The sequence below is a fragment of the Rhinolophus sinicus genome, linkage group LG10, assembly GCF_036562045.2.
Source record: "Rhinolophus sinicus isolate RSC01 linkage group LG10, ASM3656204v1, whole genome shotgun sequence".
NCBI lineage: Eukaryota > Metazoa > Chordata > Mammalia > Chiroptera > Rhinolophidae > Rhinolophus > Rhinolophus sinicus.
The window spans coordinates 54,563,991-54,591,948 of NC_133759.1; the positions used below are offsets into that span (position 1 = coordinate 54,563,991).

Here is a 27,958-nt window from a genome sequence, read left to right on the forward strand (position 1 = left end):
ATTTTTAACTACAGAAATTATTTTAAGCTACAATATCAATGGGAACCAAATAGAACAAAATGACATGTTCTAAAAATTCATTTCTTGTACAATAACCTACGATAAATATAAATATACTTGTTTTTAAACATTTAATACAAAAATTGATTATTAAATAAAAAGACTAAAAGAGATTTCATTTCTTGGGCTTTTATTTAAAACAGCTAAGACCTTTTGATTGGATTTCCTTTACTCATGAGTAAGACGTAGAAACTTGGCTAAGGAAAAAACACATTGAACTTTGTATTGAAAGAGAATCGTGCAGACCACATCTGAATTTTTATAAATTCCTTGTTAATTATATTTTAATCTACATGACTATACCATATGCTAGAAAACCATCCAAATAAAAACCCTATGAGACGGTTTTACTGCCATTACTTTAAGAGCCATTTAAAAGATTTTCTATGGGATAAAGATTGGGTAATTTATCATGGTTTTATGCTCCTTTAATCTGCTCCATCTTCCCATTGTAAAATAAATATTGGTTTTAAAATAAATGGTTCTGCCCAGGTTTTGATGAGAAAAATTGCCCTGTAAATCACAAGCTCACTTGTGCCAAATTCTAAGTCCAATGTTAAGTCTAGCCCATTCTGATGAAAAATAAGTCAATTTTATAGAACAAAACCTAAGGAAGACAATTACTTAAGTATATTATCAATGCTGCAATGTAACTAATGTGAGATATAAGCTTCTCCACCCTCGGTTTTTTAATTCTCCAAATAACCACTAGCCGATACCAAACTGATCCTTCAGTTAAACTCTTTTACAATGTATTCTTCATCATAGTTTTTATTATATTCTCTTCAACTCCAATATACACGTTATGTAACTGAAAATAAATACATGCAAATCTGAAGGTTATGTAACATCTTTATCAGTCACTTTTTTCATACTCAGAGGGCCAAATCAATTTAACATTCACTTTCTTAGAATATTTCACAGAGCTCTGAGAAATAGACAATACACCTACTTTCCTAGAGTAAGCACAGTGGCTAAAACACTTTGGAAGAGATGAAAGGCTTAAAGCAGTGCTTTGTAAACTATGGAATAGTTGACGGTATTTTTCATTTCCAATGTCGTGGGTTGATGATATATTTGCCAAATACAATAAAAAATGAACTTGGATATTGTGGCAATGCCAAATTGCTATAAAGTTTCTAAACCAGCACTGTCCAATACAAATATAACATGAGCCACATATGTAATTTTAAACTTTTTAGTAGCCACATAAATACTATAAAAAGAAACAGATGAAATTAAGTTTAATAATGTATGTAACCCAATATATCCACAATCTTATTATTTCAACATGTAATCAATATAAAAATGTTACTGAGATATTTTACTTTTTTTTTTAATACTGTCTTCGAAATCTGGTGTATATGTTACACGTACATCACATTTCAATTCAGACTGGCTGCATTTCAAGCACTCAATAGCCACCTGTAAGCTAGTGGCTATTGAGTTGGACAGTGCAGTTCTAAACACTCTCAATTCCGCCCCCTCCCTTTTCACATTTGAGTAGTTCTGTCTAAACCACTGCTCCCTGCAGAATGGCATCTCTAATTTTTCTTCCTTAATTTTCTGCCTGATGTTTTATAACTGAAGGGTCCATTCTAGATAAGGCCAACACTTACATAAAGAAATCAGCAAACTCGTGTTGTGGCCAACTTGATACTTACTTTAAGGAAGGGAATGGCCATCAACAAGGGACAGATACAAAAGCATCACTGTTCTGAATGAAGTTGCTTGATTTCCTTCTCATCCATATGTTTATAGTTTGTCGACAGATTATATTTCTAAGCATTTGTGTAAAGCTATTGATGAGGTAAAATATGTTTCCACTTTACAGAGACGTGTGAATTTAATGTATTCGGCTTATAAAATCCTTATCTTGCAAATGCAGAAACTCAATCTCACACCTTTCTACCCTCTGACTCTATGATCTATGTCTTTGGACTCCGTACCACTCCCTACCCTGGATAATTCTTACTCATTATTTAGGTCACAGCTTAAATGTCACTTCAGGAAACCTTTGTTAATCAGGCCTTTGCCCTAATAAGATTCTATTCCCTGTTTAATGTTCTAATCTTCCCTATGCTGCACTTAACACGATTGTAAATATCTATCTCTGTAATGATTTGTTTAATGTCTGTCTCTCTCATGAAAATATAAGCTAGCACCAGCACAATTCCAGATGTACGTAAGTATTTGTTGTATTAATGATTAATTTTCCATTCCAGGAATCCAGACTCCTACTCAACTCAGCTAGACATCATGTTTCAGTCTCTTGTGACGTGAGCTTACAGTGTGTATATCATAAGCACACTGGGCAATCTTATTTATTAGAATGTATATTTTCAAACATTACCATAAAGTTATTCATAGGATATTCTTTTGACCTTTTACTCTATAGTGTATCTATATTTAGTCCCCTTTTCATTTCTAATAGTATCTGTGTTCTCTCTTTCTCTCTGCCTCTGTCGCTGATCAAGTTTGTTAGATATTTATGTGTTTTGTTAGTCGTTCAAAGAATCATCTTTTGCTCTGTTGATCTTCTCTACTATCCTTTTGAATTCCATTTCATTTGTTTTTATAATATTTTGTATTATCCCTTCCCTTTATTTTGATTTACTCTGCTATTCTACTTACACCTTTTTTGGTTGAATGTTTAACTCACTAATAATCATCCTTCCTTCATTTCTAATATATGCATTTGCAAGTCTATAAATTCCCCTCTACGTACCTCTTTAATTGTGTCCCACTAGATTTAAAATAAACTATTGAATAAATTCTATCATCACTTTTCTTTGACTCAAGAATTACTTTAGAAATACAATTTTGACTTTCCAAATATATGGAATTTTTGATGTTTATTGGTTTTTGGCTTCCTAATTCTTTTTCTCTGAGATAAAAATTATAGTTGATATAATTTTTATTCATCAATGGTAAGGCTTTCCATGTATGTATGTTCTCTGCTAGTGGAGTTCAAAGTTCTATATATGTCCATTCAATCAAGCTGCTTAGTTACATTATTTAAATCTTCTGTATCCTTTGTAATTTGTTTAGTTTATTTGACTTAACAGTGTCTGAGAGAGAGGTTTTGAAACTGCCTGATTATGATTAGCCATGTTCTCAATTTCTTATGGTGATTCTGTCAATTTTTACTTTACATGTTTTTTAAATGATTCTACTATGTCATGTAAGTTCAGGATTAATATACCTGCCTGGTGAATTGTTATTTGTCACTAAATAATAACTCTGTATCTGCAATAATACTTTTTATAAGTACATTTTGTCTTATATTAATACAGTGTCACCAGCTTTCTTTTGGAAGATTTCTACATGGTATATTATATTAATTTCCATCTATTTTCTTTCATTCTTCCCATGCCATTATCCTCAACAGGTGTGTCCCTTGTAAACAGTTTGTAAAAAGAATATAGCTGTTTCCCCTTTCTCATCCAACTTAAGAATCTTTGTCTGTTGGCAGATAAAATGAATCATTTTTATATTTGATGTGATTCCTGGTATACGTAGCCTTATTTCAATCACCATATTGATGTACAATTTCCCAAAAGTCATGATTATCTAAATGTACCCAATACGACACAACACAGCAAGCATTGCTGTATCTGGCTTAGACTCATACTTCAGCTATTCTCAATAAATTATTTAGACACATTAGCCAAATATGTTCTCTTAAAGATAGAAGGTAATATATCCTCATACAAATGACACATACAAACAAATCCAAAATTAGGGTGGCCAATCCACTATTTCTTTATCTCTAACATGAACATAGAAGAATTCATTTGTCATCTACCTCTGATGTTTCTATACTTCACTCTCCCTATTATTTATTTTCTTCTTTCTTCCTGACGCACCTCGCAGTCTGCCTTTTCCTGTCCTACATTTCGTCTTCCCTACCCCACCCTCTCTTATTTTACCTAGACAACTGCATTAATGTTTTTTCTCTCCCTGATTTCATTTTTCTACCTTCCACCCCAATTCAGCCTCCAATTAAATGAGGACCTAGCATTATAAGCTAAGATGTTTGCACTTTACCTTGCACACCAATGTTTCTCAAACTGAAAACGGAAGACAGTCTCATACCTCCAAACATTCTGTGAGAATCTTTTTTTTTTTTAATTTGTGGCTTTATCCAATCAACATTCTAAAGGATCTAAATGACAACCTGATAATTGAGCTGTGCTTTCCAATAGTAGTGCCTGAGTTTGTCTTTCTTTCCCCTATCAACTTCATTCTGTTCTCAGTGTAGCTGGCACCAAATGATCACCTCAAGTGACAGCTTTTAACTTTCAATGTGTCAGTAAGCACATCTGGCTGTTAGGTTGGCATGTACTAATGCTGAAACTGTCCCACGTTTGCCACCGTGCTCTTCAGTGGAGATGATTTGCAATTGAAAGACACTGTCATCAAATAAGGCTTTAATTTATTAAGATATTTAATTAATGGAGACTTTGATATGACATCATAAAAACTCACAATGTGGCAGAGTAATGATCTATTTTAATTGTTATAGGCTAATGAGGAAAGAACAAAGGCAGAATTAATATGCAAATTGTGTGTTAATATCAAAGGAAAGCTAAATGATATTATGGAACATTGTACAAAAGAAGGTTTGCCAATCTTCCAAAGAAGGAAAACTCACTCATCATATGGCACAGAGTGGTAAAAACATGGCAAATTGAAAGGCTCCAAAATTGGAGCCTTTGCTGCAGTAGTGAGTATACTTTATTTATTCATTATTCATTTATCAAAAATGTACTCAACGCTTAATCAATAAATAGCAAGTGCGAAACACTTTTCTAGGCACTGAGGATATGGAAGCAAACAAGACAGGCAAAATCCCTACCCTCATGGAAGTTATATTCAGACAATAAATATATGAACACAAATGTATAATATGATGTCACGTAGTGACAAGTCCTGTGAAGAAAAACAAAGCAGGGAAAGGAGACAGAATGACGGGGAGGAGGACAGCTATTACAGGCAGGGTGGTCCAGGAAGAATTATCTGAGGAGATGACATCTGAGTAGCAGAAACCTGAGTGTGACGAGGAATATGGCCTAGAAATATCTAGAGGAAACAACTTCCAGATAGACGCGACAGCAAACACAGAGCGGATGAGGTGGGAATAATCCTGACACCTATGAGGAACAGCAAGAAAGCAGTGTGACCAGACCCTGGGGAAGAAGCAGGAGAGTGAAATGGGACGAGGTGCGGAAGAAAAGCATCAGCCAAATCTTGAAGGGCCGTGAGGCCATAGCACAGAAATTAGGTTTACTTCTGAGACAGATGGAAGGTGCTACGGGGTTTTATACAGTTCATGCAGAGTACCAGAAAGGGAGACAGGGACAGTGGGTACGGAAAAAGGCAGGAATACAGATTTGCTGGAGAGATGAGGTAGTTTGCTCTGATGGTTTCCATTTCCTCAGTGAAATATGAAGTGAGGGAATCGGCTGAGTGGGGGAACAGGGAATGGGAGGTGGGGGTTTGACGTAGAGGGGAAGGTTTGAAATAGTTGTCTCAGAGAGCAGAAATATTAGGTAAATGATACAGGATTACAGAGTAGAGTAGAGGATCCACTTGAAATTTGTGGGCGTACATTTGTGGGCCGTTTAGCATAGTTTTGTGTTCTTCTCCATTCATCCACACTCTGGACAAAACACTAAGTGAGGGTTAGAGTTTTGCCAGACAAGGATGATAGAGAGAAGAAGAGCAAGGAAAGATTAACCATAGCACCTAAGCAGGGCTAGGAAGGATGTGAGGGCCTAAGAAGGAAGGTGAATAATGCATAAAAGCAGTAGGTCATGAGATTGGAGTAGGAGTGCTCACGTCACAGGAATTGGCCTCCCTGCAAAGACAGCAGGTGGTGGGAGGGGAGGAAGGCTTTGAAACACATTTTGAAGGTTAGCGCAGTTTTCTAACAAGGCACTACTGTGGCATTTGGCATGAAACAATTCTTTGTCATGGAGAACTGTCTCAGGTACTGAATGATATGTAGCATCCTTAGCTCCTGCCCTCTACAGGCCAGTAGCACTCCTTACACGCGGCACTTTTCTAGATGGAGAGCCACTGGCCTGGAGCACGACCAGGAGATAGAGAAAGACAGTTGTACGTGAGAAACTCAAAGAACTGAGAGGCCAGACACAGGCATTCTATGTAGATGTTTTTACCAAGAACAATGGCAGCAGAGCGATGGGCCTTAGAGAGTATGTGAAGGGCTGAAAATCTTCAATAAATACACAGGAGTGGGCAATAGGATAGTCTGATGGCACGTGCTTTACAAGCGCTTCTGTGCATGAGGAGAAAAGAAGCTCTCTGGAAGTCACGATGAAGATGAAAGAGGACACTGACTTCACTTCAGACACTGAGAGAAAAACAGCCACCACCTGAGAAGGTGACAGGGAAGCAGTAACAGGGCCAAGAGTGTGGGAGCAGTGCTGTCCAACAGAATGTTCTTTGAGGACGGAATGCTGTATATCGACGCTGTCCAATAAGCCAATAGCCGCAAGTGCCTTGAAACGAGGCTAGTGTGACTGAGGAACTGAATTTTCACTGTTTAATTTTAATTAATTTAAATGTAAATAGTCACATGTGGCTAGTGGTTACCATATCATATGGTGCAGACGAGTAAAGGCAGCATTCAGAAACGAGTTGAAAGACACAGAAAATTCTTCTTAATCTCTGAGTCTTAAAGAAAAGAGGCAAGCATAAGAGAACATCTAGGTACGCTTGTGGGTCTGAAGCAGAAAGGTGAGAGAAGTTATGCTTATATTTTCAATAAACACAACTCCAAAAATTCATTTTAATTTATCTCTGTGTCTTCCCAGACCAACTTCTGGCCATAGCGTTATGCAAGACACTTGAAAAAACCTCCTTCAAAAGTATGAAATGTCACCAGCTTAAAAATAACCAGTTTAAAATCATCAATAACTCAAAAAGGCATATTTTGAGGTGGAAAACTCCACTCCGCCTCAGCACTTAAGGGAAAGATTCTGCCTTAGGACCAAGAGAAATGCAAGAACTATTCCTTCTCATGAGCAGCATCTGGTATTGACAGATTGTGACTATTGCCTGCTTTTTCTGGGACCTAAGTGTCCCTTCCCCAAAGAATGGCTTTCTGTCTCTAACAAAGGAAGAAAAACTAACTTCTGAAAATTCAATTAAAAGATGCTGCTGTTTAGAAATCATGTTTCTTGCTTTTTTCAAATATAAAGAAAATTGTTCTTTATTATGCAAAATGAGGTAACAGTATTCCGATTGGCTGCAGCCACAAGCCTACAGTTTATGCCTTAACAAAATTAATAAAAATGGATCATGTACCCTCACGTCCACCCCACCACACACACAAACTTCCAGAACCACCTCACGGTCATGCCCCTGGGGGCCTGGCTGCAAACCTACCAGCAACAACTCTGTCAATCTGACCTCATCAACCGAATGTGCAACACCAATCTGGGGCCCTGGATCACTCACCGATGGAGGAATCCCAGGGTCAGGTAAGTGACAGGCCGAGCGCTGGTAAGATCAGGATACTGCTTGACACTGTATTTGATTGGGAATAAAGGAACAATGACACACTTTTGATTACTTTCTGTCTCTTAGTGTCCCCAATTTCCATTTAATTGCAATCAAAACATCAAAATATTATTTGTCCCCAGAGACAGGACACAGTCCCCTCTTTAATAGACCATAAAATACACAATTAAGAAACATCTGTGGGGCTAATCAGCATAGCACTATAACTGTTCAGATTTCCTAGTGCACAAAGGTCAGTTTCTCTTGGTCCTAAGGCAGAAGCTTTCAATTCAGTGTTGAGGAGGAGCAGAGTTTTCCACCCCAAAATATGCCTTTTTGGGATATTGATCATTTTAAGCTGGTTATTTTTAAGAAAACAAAAGATTCAAGAAGATCCTTTGCTTCCCTCCTATCTACCTAAAGAAATTTAGATATAAAAATCTGCTTGAAGGGAGCTACCACCTTAATGTAATATGAACTAAGTGTGGAAGACAGGGAGGAATTAGCAAAGTCTGTTTCTTTGACTCCCCTCTGTGTCCCATTGTTTCTGGGTGGCCTAGCAAGATTTTGTTTACCAAATGTTTGTGCCTTCTCATCAACCTGTGAATTGCCATCCCTTTGAAGTCCAAAACACAACACCCACCACTTTCTTCTTAGCTCAAGATGGCAGATAAGTTTCATCTGCCTGATTTATCTTTGGATCCCCTAGTCTTACAAAATCCCGTCTGTACACACATAATAAATTTGGTTATTCTCTCCTGTTAATCTGCCTCATGTCAATTTGGTTATTAGACCAGCCAGAAGAACTTAGAAGGGTAAAAGGAAAATTATTTCCCTCCCCCACAGTATCCTCACCTAGACCAAATGCCAGAACTGGTCCCTTCTGCTTCCATATCTTGGGCTGATTTAGCCCTAAGGGGACCTTCTAGCCCTTAGTTGACAGAGTTAATTAAGAGGCTATTTTTCCTTCCCTTTTGGTTTTCCCTGATGGGACTTTGATCAACATGAAAGCCAAAAAGTATCTCGGTGCTCGACCACTAATACTAGTTAACTATTCTATTCTCTGGCCACTGCCAAAGACAGTCAGTCATCTTGTAACTTCATTTCATTGGGAACAAGAAGATTCAAAGGAGAGTAAGTGAATGGAATGCTTAAAGTCAATCTCGGCTACTGAGAAGAAACCTTACAAGTCACAATAAAGAGCAGCAAAAAGCAACTAAATTATTAATTCCCACTGCCTCTCTCTGTCCACAGGCCCCTCTGGTGGAAGAACTAATAGGTAATGCAATAGCTATACTAACAACAATAAACAAAATTGTAAAGAAAGATGGAAAGAAAAGAAAGAAAGAAAGAAAGAAAGAAAGAAAGAAAGAAAGAAAGAAAGAAAGAAAGAAAGAAAGAAAGAAAGAAAGAAAGAAAGAAAGAAAAGGGAGGAAGGGTGAGCAATCCACAACCAAACAATCAGCCCCTGTAATTGAGAGTCAAATATAGTGATTAGCAACTATGCGCTGCAACTGGAAAACCACTTGCAGGTGAAGCAATATGAGGAATGATTTACCAAAAGGTCAACAATGCTCTTTTATCTTCACCACCCATCAGTTTCCATTGCCCTCCATTTGTCTGGCACATAATGGAAAGCAGGCCATAAAATATTCACCATTAAAATGAACCTTATTTTGCAACATTAAAAAAAGAAACATATCACTGGATATACTTTAAGCATATGGGCCAGCTTCTCAATTAGAATTCCTCATATATAATATTAGAAAAAGCATTGACATTTAAAACCCTGTTATAAGAGGTAATGTACTCACAAGTTTCAGAACTTTGCCCTATGCTTAGCATTGCTGTTTCATAGGTCTCAAACAAGGGAAAGCGCCATTAAGCCCCCCGCCCTGAACCCCAAAGACCACTGCAGTGATACCAGGAGTGGGGCAGGTGTCAGCATCTTACTCTCTTTTACTCCCCTGGAAACCAAACCTCAGCAGCCTCTGCTTTGAGCTGGTGTGAATGCCAGGTTTTCAGCCTCAACATGCCTGTGATACATTCTGACAAATGAGCTGTAAGATGAACTACCTTCTCATGTGACCACCTTTGTATAGAAAGATACACAATGCCAGAAAAAAATACATTTTCAGGCAGGAGGGATTCTGAAAATTAACATATCTGCATACTGCTAGATCCCCTTAACCAGATCTGCAAAAGACCTTTAGCCATTTTAACTGAATCCATTAAATTGATTCCATCAGAAAAATAGCTCTCATTCCTCCTCCCTATCCTGTCTCTGAATTTGCTTCTCTGATTCTGCCAAATAAGATGTTTTGCGTCTTGTAGTTATAATGTAAGTTATCTGACTTAGTAAAGAATTTCTCTCCCCACTCTATTTAAAGAAAGTAACTATCTAGTTATTTATTTATATCATTATTATTTGCAGAATTTTTTAAAAAGGGAGAATCAAAATAAAAGAAAAAAGGTCAAATAATTCTGAAAAAGATATAACTATAAGGACATTCACCACTGCACTATTTATGGGAGTAAAACCTAGAAATCCTAACTTTCAAACAAAAGAAATTGTTCAAATTAATTATGGTACAGATATAAAGTATACTATGTAGACATTAAAAATTATGTAATGGAATATTCAATAACATGAAATAAATTGTGGCATTATTTAGAAGGAAAAACACATTGCAAAAACAGTAAGTAGAGTATTATCACATTTATTGAGAATGGTTATATTTAGATAATAAGATGAAATGTTTGGCAAACATCAACTGGTCAACCCAGCCTCCATTTACAACCCCTTCTCTCCACAGCACCCTAACAACTAAAGGTAATTCTATAAAATGAGACATAAGCAGAAGTCTACTGGGTGGCACTGTGTTTGTCCTGATTAAAAGAAGCAGACTGGTCTGATAGGTCCTTTTGTGTTGTCTATGTATACCACAATGAATCAGACAATTGACCCATGACCACAGATTGTAATCTCAGCCAACCATGACAGTGGGGAAAATAAGACAAGATCTTGCAATCAGCTGTTAGATACCTCAAGGAACGATTGCAACTTGACCTTTTTATTCATCTTTTAGCCATTTGTTTTGGTGTCTATGTGGACATAATCAGAGAATAGTCCCTAGGAATCTATGGAGTTTTACTGAAGTTAAGGCTTTGGGTTGTGTGCAGAACAATAAGTACCATTCCAAGAGCAGGGTACCCACTTTGCCTCTGCATCACCAAAACACCCGGTAGTCAGTCATCTTGAAAGCTGACAGTTCACTCTCCATATACTTTGGTAATAGTAAGTATAGGTACGTTTGTCAGCTTCTAGGGCCCAAATAAATAAGTATAGGATAATAAAAATAAGTTCCAAACAACAATCCTACCTGAGTTTACACGCAGCTCTTATTAGAACAGCTATCACTTTACACTGCAGCAATCTTTTGCATGTATGTCTTCCCACTAGACTATAAAGTCTCTAAAGGCAAAGCCCATTTCCTTCATCCCTGCTAAGGATGCCCAAGCCTTCTTCCTCCCAAGGACTCAAAACCAAACTTAGATTCCAACTACAAACACCTATAAAACAGGACAGTAATTTTGACTCTAAATCCTTGATTCTAAGTAATCCTACATTTTAAAAAAGTCAACAACTTTTTAACATATCCGAAATATTCTGAAGGGAGGGGAAAAAACCATACATTAAACTCTGTCAAGTAACATTTACCTCCTCAAGCCCTGACTAATCAGAAATGACTGAACTTGGCAGCTCCTTTTACACATATCACTTGGTCTATAAGCTAAATTCAGCTCCTGTTGAAAAATGCCAACATCCCTTCCCATCACCTACAATACCTCATCCTGCCAGTCACTCTACAATATGGCAACCTGGTGTGACTACTCCCCATCAGATCAGGTAGAAATTATAAGCGAAGTTTACATGGTCCAAGTAGCCATATTCCAGAAGAGCAGTGGTGAAGGTGAAAGAGGTCAGACGTGTGCCAGATTTATTGCTATTGATTCCCTGCTGGCAATTTCATGGAAAGATATCCACTGCAGTTACATAAAGAGCATCTGGCTCATTTCCAAGTCTTTTGTGTTCGTTCTTTGAAAAAAATCAGCTAAGAAGGATGAGAAACTAGAAATTGGTGGATGATGCCCAAAGGTTTTCTCCAGAATAAGAAGCCTTCATCACTACACCCTAATTATGCAAATGTACTCCCACAGAGTCCAATACATTTATTTATTAAACCTTACCACTGCCATCCTGGTAATCCAGAGAAGAAACCAATCTGTAATGACTCAAGCCACATTTCACAATAGACTACAAAGGATACATGACGTCATTTGCTAAAATGACTCAATCCAGATGGAAAGCATTTTGACCTATACATAATTGACTGACCTTTGTTATGCTTTTCTGATTATTTATATACTATCATATGCATGAATGTATATCAATGGTATTTACACTTGGCAGCTACTTTTGAGAATGCATTATTCAATTGGGATTTGAAGCTTTTTACAACCATTTCCTGACCAAACATTCATAAAAGAAGGACAAGAAAAGATGTTATCTTAAAAATAACATTTAATAGGCTCTGGAAAGTCCACAGAAGCTTTGTTACTCTAATTGTTTTACTTTACAGGGGATCAGAGGTATCTATGGAAAGCTGAGTTCAAAACCCTGAAACTGAGGCTAATAAAGGGCATTTTATCTATTTTCCAGTTTAGGGCTCAATAATGATGGCAAAATACGCCTTACCAGAGGAGTGGTATATTTTGGATGCTTGTAAGAAAAGCATCCTGTAGTGAAGGTAATTAGAGACCATAATAAATGACCAGAGAAAAGAGCACATCATGTGATGCTCTTTGACTTTTTAACTTAATTATGAATTTAGTCTTCCAAAAGGCGTAAGCTACAAATTTTAAAAAATGCATTCTGATGATCAAGATGGTATCAAGACTCATAGGAGGGGCAGATGCAGACACTAGTTTATGGGGGACAAGTATGTAGAATGTATGTCCTTATCCCCACTATGCCCAGGACAAAGAATCATCAGTAACTTGTCACTGAATTTTTAACTAAAGAGCCCTGATGTGGACTTAGAACACTTTTCCAATAACACTCCAGGCCAACACTACCAATGAAATTCACTTGGAACGTGAAGTGAAATATATTTGCCATTGCTGAACTAAATAATTATATAATTCATTTCAGATCCCAATACATATATAAATATCAAAAACACTGATACCATTATAAAATCTTCATAATTCAGTACACCTTAGTGTACTTGTCTAAAGTAAATTTCCTCCGATCTGAAGGTGGAGTCACTGGCACATTTTGCTCTTTTGTCCTAATAATGTTATTAAATACAGAAGGTTATGCCTTATATAATGATCAAATTAACTCTATACTTCATTGCCATATACCCCGAGATCCAACCTAAAATTAAACAGATTTTTAAAACCAAAATTTAAAAGTACCTCTGAATCCTAGAGAATCATTAAATCAAATTCAGCGGTTTTCCATAAGTCGTGGTAGCCTGGTTTAATCCCAAGTGTAAATGAAAAGCAAAGAAGGGATCTAACAGAATAAGATGGAAGTGCTTGTGTAGTCACACAGAAGTGTTACTCAGCATTTAAAAGGAATGACTACATGCATCCACAGCGATAAATCTTAAAAACAAAAAAATCAAGGAGAAACAGCATGTGCAGAAGACTACATACAGTAGTGCTTTCCAAGTACTGTGCCTCAGTGACCAGGTTAAACACGTCCTAACAGACTGATCTCCTTAGTTCTGGGGGTGAATAGTAGCTGGGTGGCCAGAGTCTTACTACAGTGAGACACAGATAGCCTTTATCTGAAGGCACCACACAATATTTTCAAGTTCAATGTATGCTATGATGTGAAGAAGTTGGGAAGCACTGAAATATGGTATAAAGCCATTTTTATAATGCTCAAAAACTAAAATACATCTTGTTCAGGATTATATGTGATAAAATGATTTTATATGAGAAAAGCAAAGGAAGCATGAGTGGAAAATTCATCTAATACATCCATTCCTTCAGTATAATAGTTACTGTTTGAACGCAGAGGCAGGGAAGGAACCCATGACAGATGACACTGTTATAGTTCCTAAATTAGATTGTGGATTCAGTGTTTAATTATACTCCAAATATATTGTTTTATAAATATGAAACATTATAGTATACTTTTTAAAAAAACATCAAGAGTAAGAAGCCAGGCAACCTTTCAGATTATTCAGAATTATAGTACAATCTCAATATGTCAAGTTAAGAATAGATACAAGGTTTTAGGGAAGTCTTGAAGCCAGAAGTTTCTAATGGTCAAAATGCTACTCAACAATGCCAAGATTTCGTTCTGCGAATCCGCAGAGTAGTCCAGAGGTTTCTAACTCAGTGATTACAAGATTTTGTTTTAATCCAAGTACAGCATTCATGACAAATTAATGGAAACCTAAAGTTCCATTTCCCCATTCAAACAAAAATATAAAAACCATGTGGAAGTCTCTCAATTAGGATTCATTTAGTTACAAAAAAGCAAAAATCGACTTGAGGAGCTCAAGTAAAATGAGTTCCTGGATGAGGAAGGAGGGGTGTCCCACAGCCACAGGACAGGAAGTGTCACCAGACCTCCTGAGGACCAGAGCCAGGAAGCAGGAAGTCATTCAGATGCAACTGCAACACACTCACACTTTCTCTGGGGCTCCAGGTTCCCGAGTAGCTACTTGCCAAAATATTTACCCCATTGCCTCTATCTTTAGATGTGCTTTCTTTCTCTGCAGTTTAAGTGAAAACAAAGGAGTGTCCGAAGAAACCACTTCAAAATAACCAAAGAGAAAAATCCAATTAACCCAACTGACATCAAGATCAGTCCACACGAGGTCTAATCACAACTGTGCATCAGGAGTTACCAATTCAAACACCTACAGGGGCCAGGCAGATAATTAAAGTAGTGAAGCTGACTAGGTGTGAAACAGAAGTTACCATGTTTCCCTGAAAATAAGACCGGGTCTTATTTTTAATTTTTGCTCCAAAAGATGCATTAGGGCTTATGTTCAGGGGATGTCGTCCTGAAAAATCATGCTAGGGCTTATCTTCCGGTTAGGTCTTATTTTCGGGGAAACATGGTAGAAGAAAAGGGCCTGCGACAAGTAGAGCTCATGTTGTTTGTCAACTTGGGCTGCATAAAACAGAAATCCAGATTTTCACCGAAATTTTCCAATTCTAAAAACATATCTGCAGGCCCTATTAGGCCATGGGTCTCTGCTGTCAGAGTTCCTCAAAGAATGAACTGTGGATATTCCAGATTCAGAGTCACTGCGCAGACACAGCTGTAGGTGCCCGCCCTTTGGGTAGAACTGTTCTCACAGAAGGTGTCATAAGTCAGGCAGTCACTCTAGCAACACAGGGATTACGCACTACTCTTACATACATCCCCTCACACAAAAAACACATTTCACCTAAACTAAAAATATCTTCTTCAAGATCAGATACAGGCATACCTCACAGATATTGCGGGGTCAGTTTCAGACCACTGCAACCAAGCAAATATCGCAATAAAGAGAGTCGTCATCATTTTGCTGGTGGAGGGTCTTGTCTTCAATTTGTAAAAAGCACAACATGTGTGAAACGCAACAAAATGAGGCGCTATAAAACGAGATGTCCTTGTACTAAACTGCATGCAGATACTCCTCATGGCTCCGTATGGGTTCATAGCAAAACGCAGAAATCAGACAAAGCAAACGAGAGCCAGAAAAAGACAGCATCATCCCCTTTTCAATCCATGGCCAAAAATGCTGCCACGAAAAGATGACTCACTACAAAGCAATTACAGATTCTTTTTTCAATTAACTAAGGGTGACACAGGTGCTCCTGTCTCAATTTCTTCACCATACCAGAACAGTTAGATACAGAAATCGCAGCCCAGATGCTACTTCCTTTAGGAAGTGGGGCCTGAGTCCCCAGTCGTGGGTGAGACGAGTGCCATCAGGTGTTCCCACAGAGCCGGGCTCCCGCCCCTCACTCTGGCACCAAAGCCTGGCACTGTGTGTGGGTAGCTCTGCATCTGTGTCTGCCATGTATTGTAGGTAAGCACCCTGGAAGCAGGGATAACGTCTAGCTCCTGTATGCCCTAGTGCCTATTTTTTAAATAAATACATGAAGTCAGACTCATTGAAAATTTTATTTCTATATTTTTAGCAGTTAATTCAGAAAAAAAAGTTGAATTTAGACTTGATTCCTCCCTGTTATTTTGCACAATCTTTAAAATCGTCAATAAAAACACTTTTATTCAAATAAGAAGTACATACACACGCTGAATTGTTACAAACTCAAAATCACATAATTGTGAAACTTTTGGGGATACATAGTCACATGTAGGCTAAAAAATCCTTAAAGCCCCCTTCTGTCAGCTTGTAGATGTGCACAGGATTCCCAACATACCTATAGCGATAGAGATATAAATATACCTTGCATAGAAAAATAGGGCATGGTAAAATTCTCTACTTAAGGAGAAAAATCCATATATTTAAACTTGTGTGAGATTTGGAGAAGTACAGTATATGCATGTCCTGTAAGACTTATGTTCCATTCTAAACAAATGAGTCTTGGCAAATTTCCCTAGTACCAAGAACTGTTTAGCAGGAATTAATTTTTACATGAAATAAGCTAAAATGAAACAGATGTAATATTATTTATAGTTAAGTCTTGTTCTTCAGTAATTACTGAAGGTGACACTAGTATGTTTTATATTGGTAATGAGACTATTTGACCAAGTCTCCCTTTTCTCATGAAAAATATGTTTAATGTTCTGATTTTAACTGTTATCCCAGGCCTAGCGGTGCTTCATCATGTGCAATTTGGTAGCCTAAATAAAGTAGGGGAAACGGAGTATAATTTCAAAGCAATAAGTATATCTGCGACAGAAAGAAGGTTAAGTGAGTTTCCATGTCTCCAGACACTTGACCCTGCTGAACAAATTAACTCTAAAAGACTTAATGTTTTATCTTGAATGGGGAGGGAGTTTGTCTTCTCATTCTAACTAGATGGAAGTATTTGGCAAATGTCCTTTTTGGCAAGAATTATTTAGCAATGGAATTCCAATCAGTGTTGTAAGGACCGATAAAGCAAACTGAAGGACAAATGGATGAATGAAGAAACATGTAACAAGCATTTGCCAAGGCAAATTCCACTCGTGGGTATTACCGAATGAAAGGGATATTGGGTTAGATTAAATTAAACAAAATTCCTCCAAAAATTGTGAGGCATTAATATTCATAATGGTCCTCATGAATTTTCAGGAGGGAGATAGAGTACGAAGCATTCTCCATGCTTCTCGTCTACATAAAGGCTTTATAACAAATCTAGGCTGACAGTAGCTGTGCTCCCACGTGCAAGTGTCTTACCCCTCTGAGCACTGGTCATCTCATCTGAAAAGTCAGCCCACAATTTACATTTCATTAGAACTTCTGCCCTTCACTTCCCGTTGAAGTTATTTCCTATAATTACTAACAGACAATAGCATCTTCAGCTGCAATAATTCATCTCCTATTCAATTTAAAAATTCACAAACATTCTTTATGCATTCAACAGTTATTAAGCATTTAGCACACGTCAGGCTGAGCTGGTAATTGAGCAAAAACATACATGTTTTCTAAACTCAGAGTGATGGTCTTGTTAGGGAGACAGAGATAAAACAGTAACACAGATTAGTAGCAGGTACTAAAAAGAAAGATTACAACAAGAGGCCTGAACTAGTCTGTAGAGGAGAAAACACTGGAGTTGAAATCTAAGGAAAGGGAATTAACACAGGGGAGATAAAGTAAACAAAAGCCCAAACAGAGGCTGAGGGATCAAGAGTAGACACAGGCCCTGTGGAAGGAGGGAGAAGAGTAGTGTTGAGAAATAACAGTAAGACTGGCATTCGGAGAGCTAGGGGAGCACACCATGAAAAGAATCAAGAGAGGATGGGCCTTGTTAGGTATTTGAATGGTGGAAATGCTTCCACCAAGGCAGTGGCATGATCGAACTAGCATTTTGAAAAGGTCCCTCAAGCTACATTTGAAAAATGAATTGGAGGGGGACAAGAGTGGATGCAAGGGGACCAGTCAAGAGGCTATTGCAGTAATGATGATAATTTATACCACAATGGGAACAGGAGATACAATGAATACAACAAATCTGAGATATTTAGGAACTGGTAATGAATTGGGTAAGAAGGTTGTGTTACATTTTATACATGAAGTCCTAAGCTGCAGTATTTGATCTGGTCTAGAAACTGTGCTTCCCAATCAGCTGACATTTTTTTCTCTATTATACTTTGGGAGATTTATCTCAATTAACAAAATACTTCTCTGTCAAAAACTGTCATGATTTTTAATCATATTCCATGAAGGTCAGTGTCGGATATCTACACCTTATGGAAGAGTGGCACCAAAAACTTGAAAACGTGTTTACGTTAAATATATATAGCATCTTTTGTAAAACTACATTATTGTGACTTTTGGCTTAATACATTGTAAATTGCATTGCTCACCTCTTCACCCATTTTCCATCAGCACTGATATGTGCACTAGCTGTTCTGCCAATAATTCACTCCAAAGCAGAACAAATTTATTTGTGGGAATATCTATGAATGTTTGTTTCTCTGAGAACAAAAGGAACAGTAAGTACTATTACACCACATTGGTGGTTGTCATTCCTTGCCTTAAATAAAAAGAACACGGTAAAATAATAAGCATTACAAATACTTAAGGGTTTAGCTTACTGATTGCCCACTTGTCCAATTTGACAGCAAAGATAAACTTAGTCTCAATATATACATTTGAATTTTGAAAGATTTAGATAGCGAGTTGATGACTCTGAAAATAACGTAGAAAAGTATGTGTAATAAAAAGTGTATAAATAAAAAGGTGGGATAAAAATGTTTATTGTGGCTAATTCTGAAGAATGGGTTTGGGCTGAAAGTATAGGGAATTTTGCCTATTACTTTGCATGCTTAAGCATTGTTTGAATTTTAGGAGTAGATATTATTGTGTAACAAAAATAGAAGAAAAAAGAGCAAATATGAAAAAATAAAATCAATAAAATAAGGTCACTGTTTGGTAATGCCAGGATAATGAGGGCAACATTTATCATAGAAACTAAATGTAGTACACTAGATTTTCATTATATGTAATTATTTTTCTAGGTCATGATCTGACTGGCCCATGATAAAAAACTACACACTAACTGCGGACATTGAAAAAGGGTTCAGTTGTATTTGAATCCCATCTACACAAAGGAAAATTAAACATATTAAACTGCCATTACCCATTTTAAACCAAAGTATAGGTAAATAGAAGTAAATTGTTATAATGTGAATGGGGATTATTTATTCCTGATTGATTAAAAATATTAGTAAGAAATCTGGTGAACACCATTTTGTAAACAGAAACAATTCTTAAAGGAAAGTGGCAAAAGCCACATCCAATCTGATTGATTGAACGTGTTGACAACGGCAATCCCATTAGAAAGAAGAAATGAGATTCTCCTTATACCGTCCCTATTTTTAGATTGTGGTTACTTCAAGACAGAAGAAAATCGCATCTTACACAACCTAGTCAGAAGGTTTCCCAAACTGGCTGTGCATAAGAATCACCTTTGTGGCTTATTAAAAATGCAAATGCTCGCCTATCCCAAGATTATGAAGATATTCTATTTTGTATTACCTTATTGAATTTGCAAGAGTCTCCAACATAATGATGAATAAAAGTGAAAATAACAGACAACCTTATCTTAGTCACAATCTCAACAAGAAAGTTGTCAATATATCAACACTGAGTATGAGATTTGCTGTAGCTTTACTGTAGTTACCATTTATCTGACTAAGAAATTTCTGCTCTATTCCTATTTCAGAAAGAGTTTTTAACATGAATGAGTGTCAATCTTATCAAGTTTTTTCCCCACTCATTTATTGAGATAATGATAACGGCTTTTCATTTTTACTCTATTATGTAGTAAACTGTATTGATTGATTTTCAAATAATCAACTTGAATTCCTAAACTGAACCCAACTAGGTTCTGTTATATTATCCTTTTTATATATTACTGGATTTGACTTACTAATGTTTTGGCTAGGATTTTTGCATCTATCTTCATGAGAAAAATTGGACTATGAATTTCCTCCCTTTGAGTAACCCTCTTGGCTTTGGGGTCAAGTTTATGCTGTCTGAATAATGTGAGTTGATATATGATTAGTATTGTTTCCTCCTTAAATGCTTGAAAAAACTTGTTGGTGAATTTAACTGGTATTTGCTTTGCATAAAGATCTATAATTATGAAGTTCCTTTCTTTGAAAGATATAAGTAATTCAGATTTTCTTAAATGTATTATATCAATTTTAGTGTATTTTTAAGGAATTTAAACATTTCACTTAAATTTTCAAACTTATTGGCAAAAAATCTTGGTAATATCCTTTATTATTTTTTAATATCTGTAGTTTTTTATCCTCTTTGCATTTTAGTCTTATCTTGTTTCTTAATTATTCTTACCAGAGTTTTATCAATTGTATTGGCCTTTTCAAAGAATCAACTTTGCGCTGAATTATTTATTGTTTGTTTTATATAATTGATTTTTGCTCTTATCTTTATTTTCTTCTCATTTCTTGGAGTTTACTTTGCTTTTTTTAGATCTTTGAGACTAATTTTCAGCCTTTCTTCTTTCCTAACATGAGAATCTAAGGCTGTAAGAACTGTCTCAGCTATAACCCAGAAGCCTTGAAATGTTGTACATATCAGTTGAACATATTTCTAATATTCATTGCAATTATTTGTTTTAACACTTGGGGGAAAGAATGTTTGTTACTTAATTTCCAAATATTAGAATTTTTTCATTATCATTTTGTTGCTGATTTTCAGTTTAATACTACTGTGATCATAAAATAAACTCTATAGCTTAAATCCTTTGGTGTTTCTTAAGAAATGCCTATGTCTAGGCATACGGACTATTTGCTAAATCTTCCTTATGCACTTAAAAAAAATGTATATTCTTCATTTGCTGGGTGCAATATTCTATATAGTACAATTAACTCAAATCTGTTTAATGTGGTATTTGAATCTTCTATATATTTACTGTTTTGTTTTATTTTTTTCTGCATGCTCTATTAACCATTGGAAGAAGGATGATAAAATTCCAACTAAATTGCAAGATTTGTATATTTCTCCATTTAGTACTATTATTTGCTTTTTAATATTTTAAGGTTGTGCCCTTTCTACGCATGCATATAGCTACACTGCATCCCTTAGCAAGTGTTTGCATGGCTCTTCTTTACTACATACTTTTACTTTTAATCTTAATATGGCTTTATATTTACAGTGTGTCTCATGTAGTCAGCATACAGTTGTCCTGTTTTTATAATTCAGTCTGGTAATCTTTGTTTTTAAATTGAAGAATTTAGTCCTTTCACATAAATGTAATTACTGTTATATATGTGTTGAATCACCATCTTAACATGTTCTTTATTTATTCCACAGTTCTTTGTTCCTTGATTCTCCTTTTGTCTTCAATTAAACAATGTGTTTTTTATTAGTCTATTTTCCCTGGGTCTACTTAGTTTTCCTTTGAAAAATGTGGCTTTTTTCCTTTGGATTTCTTGTCTTTGGTTTTTCAGCAGGTTTACGATAATATGTATTTTATTTTATTTTATTCTATTTTGTTTTATTTTCTCATAAAGTATTTTGACTCTATAGATTAGCAGTGTCCCTCAGTTTTGGAAAATTATTTACCAGGACCCCTTCAAATATTGTTTCTGTCCTCATTTTCTCCCTAATCTCCTTCTGGACCTCCAATTGACCAGGCCCAGACCTTTACATCTTCCAATATATCTCTTATGGATTTTTCTTTATGTTTACATTCTTTTCCCCACTATGTGCTTTAATCTGTATATTTTCTACTGATTTATCTTCCAAGTCAATAATCCTCTCTCCTGATGTGTCTAATATGTTGTTAAATCCATCTACTGAGTTTTTATTTCAGTTACTGTAATTTTAAGTTTGAAGTTGTCCATTTGGTTCCTTTTATAGATTCTAGATCTCTGGTGAAATTTTCCTTGACCATATTAATCAATTATTTGGAAGCATATGTCTGATAACTCTAATATCTGAATCACCTCTGGATCTATTACTTTTGGCTGTTTTTCATCTCTTGACTTTTGGTCATCTGTTCCTGTTTCCTGGAATGCCTACTAATTTTTTAGTAAATGACAGATACATATTTATGGAAAACTGTACAAGTTTAAACAATGTTATCTTTCTTCAAAGACGATTTTATTTTTTTCTGCCAGGCAGGTAAAGATGGATCATCTTGATTCATTGGGGCTGATGCATTTCAAGTTTGCTCTTATCTTAGGATGTAGCTATTCATGGGTCCTCAATTAAAAGTCTTGAGTGTTTACCAGGGACCTACTTCTACACTCTATGAGAAGCTCTGCACTCTATGAGACTCTATAAGACTGCTGAAATCTCTGTTTTGCCTTTTAATTTCTTACCAGGTGTTTTCAACTTTATTTTTTGGTATCTCACCCTAGAAGTATGCAACAAGGTCTCAGGGAAAATTCCATGCATCATTTTGAACTCACTCTTCTGTGTTTCCTCTCCTGTAGTATCTTGGTTCCTCATGCCCTGAACTCCACTGATCAGGAAAAAAAATTAAGGTATTTCCATTTTAGAAAACAAAATTTTAAGTTATATTCCTTAATAATGTGATCATGCTTTCATTTTCCCTGATTTTTAATATTTTTTAAAAGTCTATCACATTTTTATTATTCAAATGTGAACACAAAGAAACATATAGTAATGGAAAGCAAAGAAGTATTGACCTTCACTAGGCAATTAACCCTCAGATAATGTCAGGAAATCTGGACCTTTCTCAAGTGGGAATATGGAAGAGAAGGGAAGGGAGATGTGTTATTTATCACAGACAATACTCAGCACAATTTTATTGCTCTTTAGGGAATCCAAAGCTTTTAAAGATGCTATTATTATTTGGAAGCCCTCCAGAGAGCACTAAGTATTAAAAATAGCACCTGTGCTCTGCTAAGTCAAATCACCTGTCTGTTACCCAGAGTGATGAAAATCATTTAATAAAATATTGCAGACACTTGGTCAAAATCATGGACACAATTCATACGCTCTGAGAAATTAAAGGGAATGTCGATGCCTGGTTCAATACATGTTGTTTAAACAAACAACTAATTTAATGGGGAGATAGAGATAATTTCACTGTTTTTTAAATTAAAGACATTGAAGTTTTTTAAACAGTCAAAATAAGACCTCTGTTGTAGCATTGTCTATGGTTTCTTGCTCCGCATTTACGTAAAATCTTGCCTTTATAATAGCAGCCCGTTTGCTTTTTTTCTTTGTAAAACGTGTTCCTCCTCTTATCCTTGGACTACAGATACAGAAATGTGACCGAGGCCTGGCCAATCACTATTCTGCCCCATTGACCAGTTATTGTTCCTGCAACGAGCATGTGATCCACTTATTCTGATAGACTTGGCACTTGGATTTTATAAAAACTACTGGAAAGAGATACTCTGCTGAGATTGTCACACTGGAAGAACAGAAGACCCAATGTGGTGATCACCACATAAGGAAGTCCTGCCTGAGAGGGAAACCAAACTACCTAAAACTCCCCAGCTACATGAGTCAATAAATGCCTTTCATTGCGTAAGCCAGGTTAGTAAGACTGGCTTTCAGACCAGCAACCAAGAGTCCTTACTAATACAGTGACAACAGGAAAATACATAGCAGCCACCAAGTCTGACAACAAGAGTAATTCACCCTCGGGTTTAAGATAAAACTCTAATTGAAGTAAGAGTGGTACTAGGAATACTTCTATGGTATGGTGAAATTTATTCTAGTCTGCTAATGATGTTTTCTTTTTCCACTGCCATTTACATTATGCCTAAGACATGATACATGAAAATTTATCAATAACATCACATAAGAGAGCTATGTAGTTCCAAATTTTAAAGTTCTAAGAAGAGATTATTATTGGCATTTTAAACTGTTCTGCACAGATGCTGAGTTATTTGGGGATTAGAGCAAATTACAAAAGGTTCTAAGAAATGAAGAAATCTCTATGTGTTTAATGTTTTTAAAATTCTGTCTTCAGCTTTGGCTTAATACTATGGCTATTGATGATAGCCATGAGTAATATTCCTAGAAGAAAGGCTACAAATAAAATAAGAATTCCTCAGTATCATTTTGTCCTTTAAGTGGACACAGATTCAAGCTTGTACATGTGGGGGACCATACATTTCTACTCCTGGCGTTTAATTATGAGTAAAGTAATGTGCAGGACCAGAATTTTACATTTTAATAACCTTTATGCACCTAATTTCTAAATAATTCTCTTCCTCTCTGGAAAGGCATCTAATGTCAAATAATAGTATTAAGGTGAGTCATGGTAACCCAAAAGGTATGAGGAAGGCACATGTCTGAATTACTAACTAAAAAAAAAGAAGATGAAATACTCCCTTTTCTAAAATTATGCCTCGTCAATATATGCTGAACTTTGAAGTGTGGCTTTATTTCCCTCATTTGTAACTAATCACTATATTCAGGAGAAAGAGGCTAAAGAGAGAAAAAAATTAAGAGAAGTATAACCATTTCAAAATCCTCAAATGAGAAGTCAAAAGAAAATGACATTTGTTCATTAGCCAAAGAAAATGTTCAATGGGCCAATCACGGCTGATACTATATTATGAACATGCCAAAATTCACCAAGGCAATGGTTTTCAAACTTTATTATAGGTCACATTCAAAAAAAAGTTTGAAAACCACTGCCTTACTGAATGTATGTATATAATATATAATATACATGTATGTGTAGATGTATATAGCTATATATAAAATGACCAAGTATACACGTAAATAAAAACTTTTACCATACTAAATGAACTCTGATATTTTTTACTCTATCCTATTTTTTTCTGTTCTATTCTACTCCATTCCATTCCATTTCATTTCACTAAAAACAAATACCAATCACAAATCATTAAACTGTTTTCATAACCCACCATCAACCCACAAATAGATATAAAATGATTTGTCATAATGGAAATATATAACAAATCTTATGCTAAGAGAATTAAACATATTGTAATCATTACTAATACTAATTTCAGATTAAAACTTTTCTTAAAAGAAATCAAATCAACTCTACACAATGGAATTTCTTATACTGTTCATTAAATAGTTTCATAAGTGCCTAAAGTGAGATGTTTCATTGAGAATGATATCCCAGTGAACATACTTTGAAGTAACACCATGGAAGCTTACCATTTCAAATTGAATCCAAATACACTAACCTTTTTCCCTTTTTTCTTTCTTTTTTTTAACTGCATGTCTCTATAACAGTCAATGAAATGTCATGCCACAGGGTAATATTCTAATGTAACAAAGAGGTAGTCCCATTACCTGTTATTTTACCTTTTGTATCAACTACTGTTTGATTACTGTTTCTGTGAAGAAAATGTTTTCTTAATGACCCTAGAGAAAGAAATTATTTGATGACTGAAAAATGTGACATGTAAAACAAAACACTCTTCATTCCACACCAATGTATAAAATATTATTTAGCTCCCCAGATTTTCTTAAATCTCGAACCTCACGATGATTCTGCTCCCTGATATTTCCTTTTCTCCTAGAGGCAAGTGCTTGGGAAGGAACATTTCCTTGCCATATCTACTACTAACTGAAAATTCCAGCACCCTGAATGTTTCTATTTTTCCATTTTTAAGAAAGTGACCTGAATTTCGTTAAAAAGATTTCCTCGGTTAATTCCTTTCTAAAAAATGTACATATGGGCACATGTGAAAGCATACCCTGCAGAAACTGGACATAGTTTTCCTCATCAACATGAAAGACTGATGATGGGTAGATGGATTTCCTGTTGATACCCATGTCACATTTGCTAAATCTCTGTTGAGACCACAGGGTAGGACCAGGATAGGCTTCAGAAATTTTTGTCTTATTTCTGCTTCACAGATCATTCCTAATCATACCCAGGAAGAAAATGAAAGAGACAAAATCATGGCAGCCCATTCCTACCGATGTTGGAAGCTGAAGCAAACGGCAACCTCCTTAGAGCTAAGAGCGAATCTCTGTGGTAAAAAGCTGACCATGTTACAGTGTAGCGGGTTCAGCACCATGCTCAAATGGGCCACTCGAAACCCTGGGGTTCAGTCAATGGCAGTTTTCTCAAATTTGTCCTTAAAGGTTGAAACGTATCAGACTTATGCTGAGCCACCCTGATGATACTTGAGCATGTGGGTGTATGTGAAATAGAAATAAAACCTACAGAGCTGTTTTCTGGATTGAATGAGCAACCAAGTAATGTGCACAGCCTCCAAATAGTGGCACGTGCTATTATAATTCCAGCAGGGTGTGCTGACGGTGGGATGCTGGCATCCTCTGTGAAGACAGACATTGTTGTCACACCGCTTAGCACGGTTTTGGAAAGAGGTATGACATTAGCATAAAAAAAAACTTGTTGGAAATTCCTATTCCTTAATCTTATTTTCTCACTTCATTGACATATAGGCAAGTAAAAAAGATGGGAACAAGGAGCGGTTGTTAAGGAAAAGGGGGGAAAAAAGCAAAACAAAACATGCAAACACTGTTGCTTGTGGATGTGTCTCGTCAGTGGATACCATGTGCCTTCCTTGAGTCAGGTCCTTAAAGGACCCGAGAACGGAGCAAGTAGAAGCAGCTTTGGGGTGGTTAGGACACTGCTTCTCAAACTTGAATGTGCCCACAGGTCACCTTGGGATCTTGTTAAAATGCCAATTCTGACTTTGGAGTGGGGTTTCTGCATTTCTGATCTTAGGGCAAACCCAAGCTGGCACCCCATTTAATGCCTATTGCCAGTCTTTGGATCTGGGCAGTGGCCTACACTTAGCCTTTTCCTTTACAGGGATTTCACCTGACTTCTCTTTTCCTTTGTAAAGACACCTCCAGTGGAGAGAAGAGAAGCATGCATAACACAAAAGCACTGGCTCAGGAATCAGACAAATGTGGGTTCAAATCCCTTCTCTGCAACTTATTTTTAATCTGTCTGATTGCAGGTGTTTTTTGTTTTGTTTTGTTTTGTTTTAACTCCTCAGAATGAAGCAAAAATATAAGAAATGGCACAAGACAGACCGTAATCATTTGCTAAATAAGTGGAATAGAAAATAAGTGCAGTGAGTCAAGAGGCAGGAGCAATCACCTAGAATCTGATGTGAGCCACTTTCCATCTAATTTAGCTCATCAGTCACCACACCCTCCCACCTACTTACTGTGGGAAGTTATCACAGAAAATGGAAATTGCCTCTCTGCCTCCTCATAACTCCCGGATGATGGTCCCAGAGATGTATACCCAGTGGGTCTTAGACCACGCCTCTCAATTATTGGATCCACCTCAAGAAAAGATGGTGGAATGGGGACATTAATGCCGGACACTTTTCTCTCCTCTAGATGAAGTCAGTATGACATGGGGGCAGGGGGAATAAAAGCTAATGTATCTGCCTCAATATAAAACGCAGCAACCTGGTAGCTTAGCACTAAACCAAACTTTATGACATCTCTTAATTCTGAATTTCAACCCTTCTGAACAGTTGCCAAGAGTCAGGAAAGTGGCCGTAGCCGCAAGTATATTACAAATACCGATCTGGGTACAAATGAGGCCACACAAACTGCACAGCCGCTGGCTATGCCAGCGATTTCCTGACTTACAGAGCCTCCTGTGGTACCTGCTGTGCCTCTCTACTAAGGTCCCCTACTTGAGGACAGTACCTAGCAATGAACCCAGTCGCCAGGTACTGCAGGACTAGGCCAGTTCCTTCCCCAGGGAGCCAAGACCAAGTACTGTGCAAGTGGCAAACTGTCGGGGCAGCAACAGCCCTGCCTGCCTTACTGCTCCCACACTACAGGCACACCGGGATGTTCCGCAGACATGCACACAAGGCCCTTTGGGAGAACAACACTGTCACCGGGGCCTAATAAAGATTTGCTCACACCCTGAGGAAACATTTCTGATTAGGCCCTTTCTCCCACCTCCCATACCTAATCCATGGGAAAGACCTGTGAATTTTACCTGCAAAATATCCCTTGAGTCCTCTCCTTTTCTCCATCTCGGCAGGCATCCTGTGGTTGGATCCTAATCACCATTATTACCTCCGTGGACCTCTACCCAAGCCTTCTGATACCCTGCTTCCACTCTTTCTCTTCCAATCTGTTCCGAACATAGCAGCAAGAGGTACCTTCTGAATACATTCAATGGATCATATCTTTCAGGGCTTAGCACCCTTCAGGGCCGCCCT

General features: G+C 36.7%; 1 protein-coding gene across 7 annotated transcripts in view; it reads right to left on the reverse strand.

The window, feature by feature from the left end:
• Positions 1-27,958, reverse strand: part of FHIT (fragile histidine triad diadenosine triphosphatase) — a 1,368,446-nt gene that overhangs the window by 1,120,480 nt on the left and 220,008 nt on the right. For 5 of the 7 annotated variants that reach the window (XM_074313199.1, XM_019728375.2, XM_019728376.2 and 2 more), the window contains one exon: positions 7,549-7,617. The exons of the other annotated variants lie outside the window; for them this stretch is intronic. The gene's annotated coding sequence lies outside the window, so the exon portion shown is untranslated. The remainder of the gene's footprint in view (positions 1-7,548; positions 7,618-27,958) is intronic. 7 annotated transcript variants of the gene reach the window in all.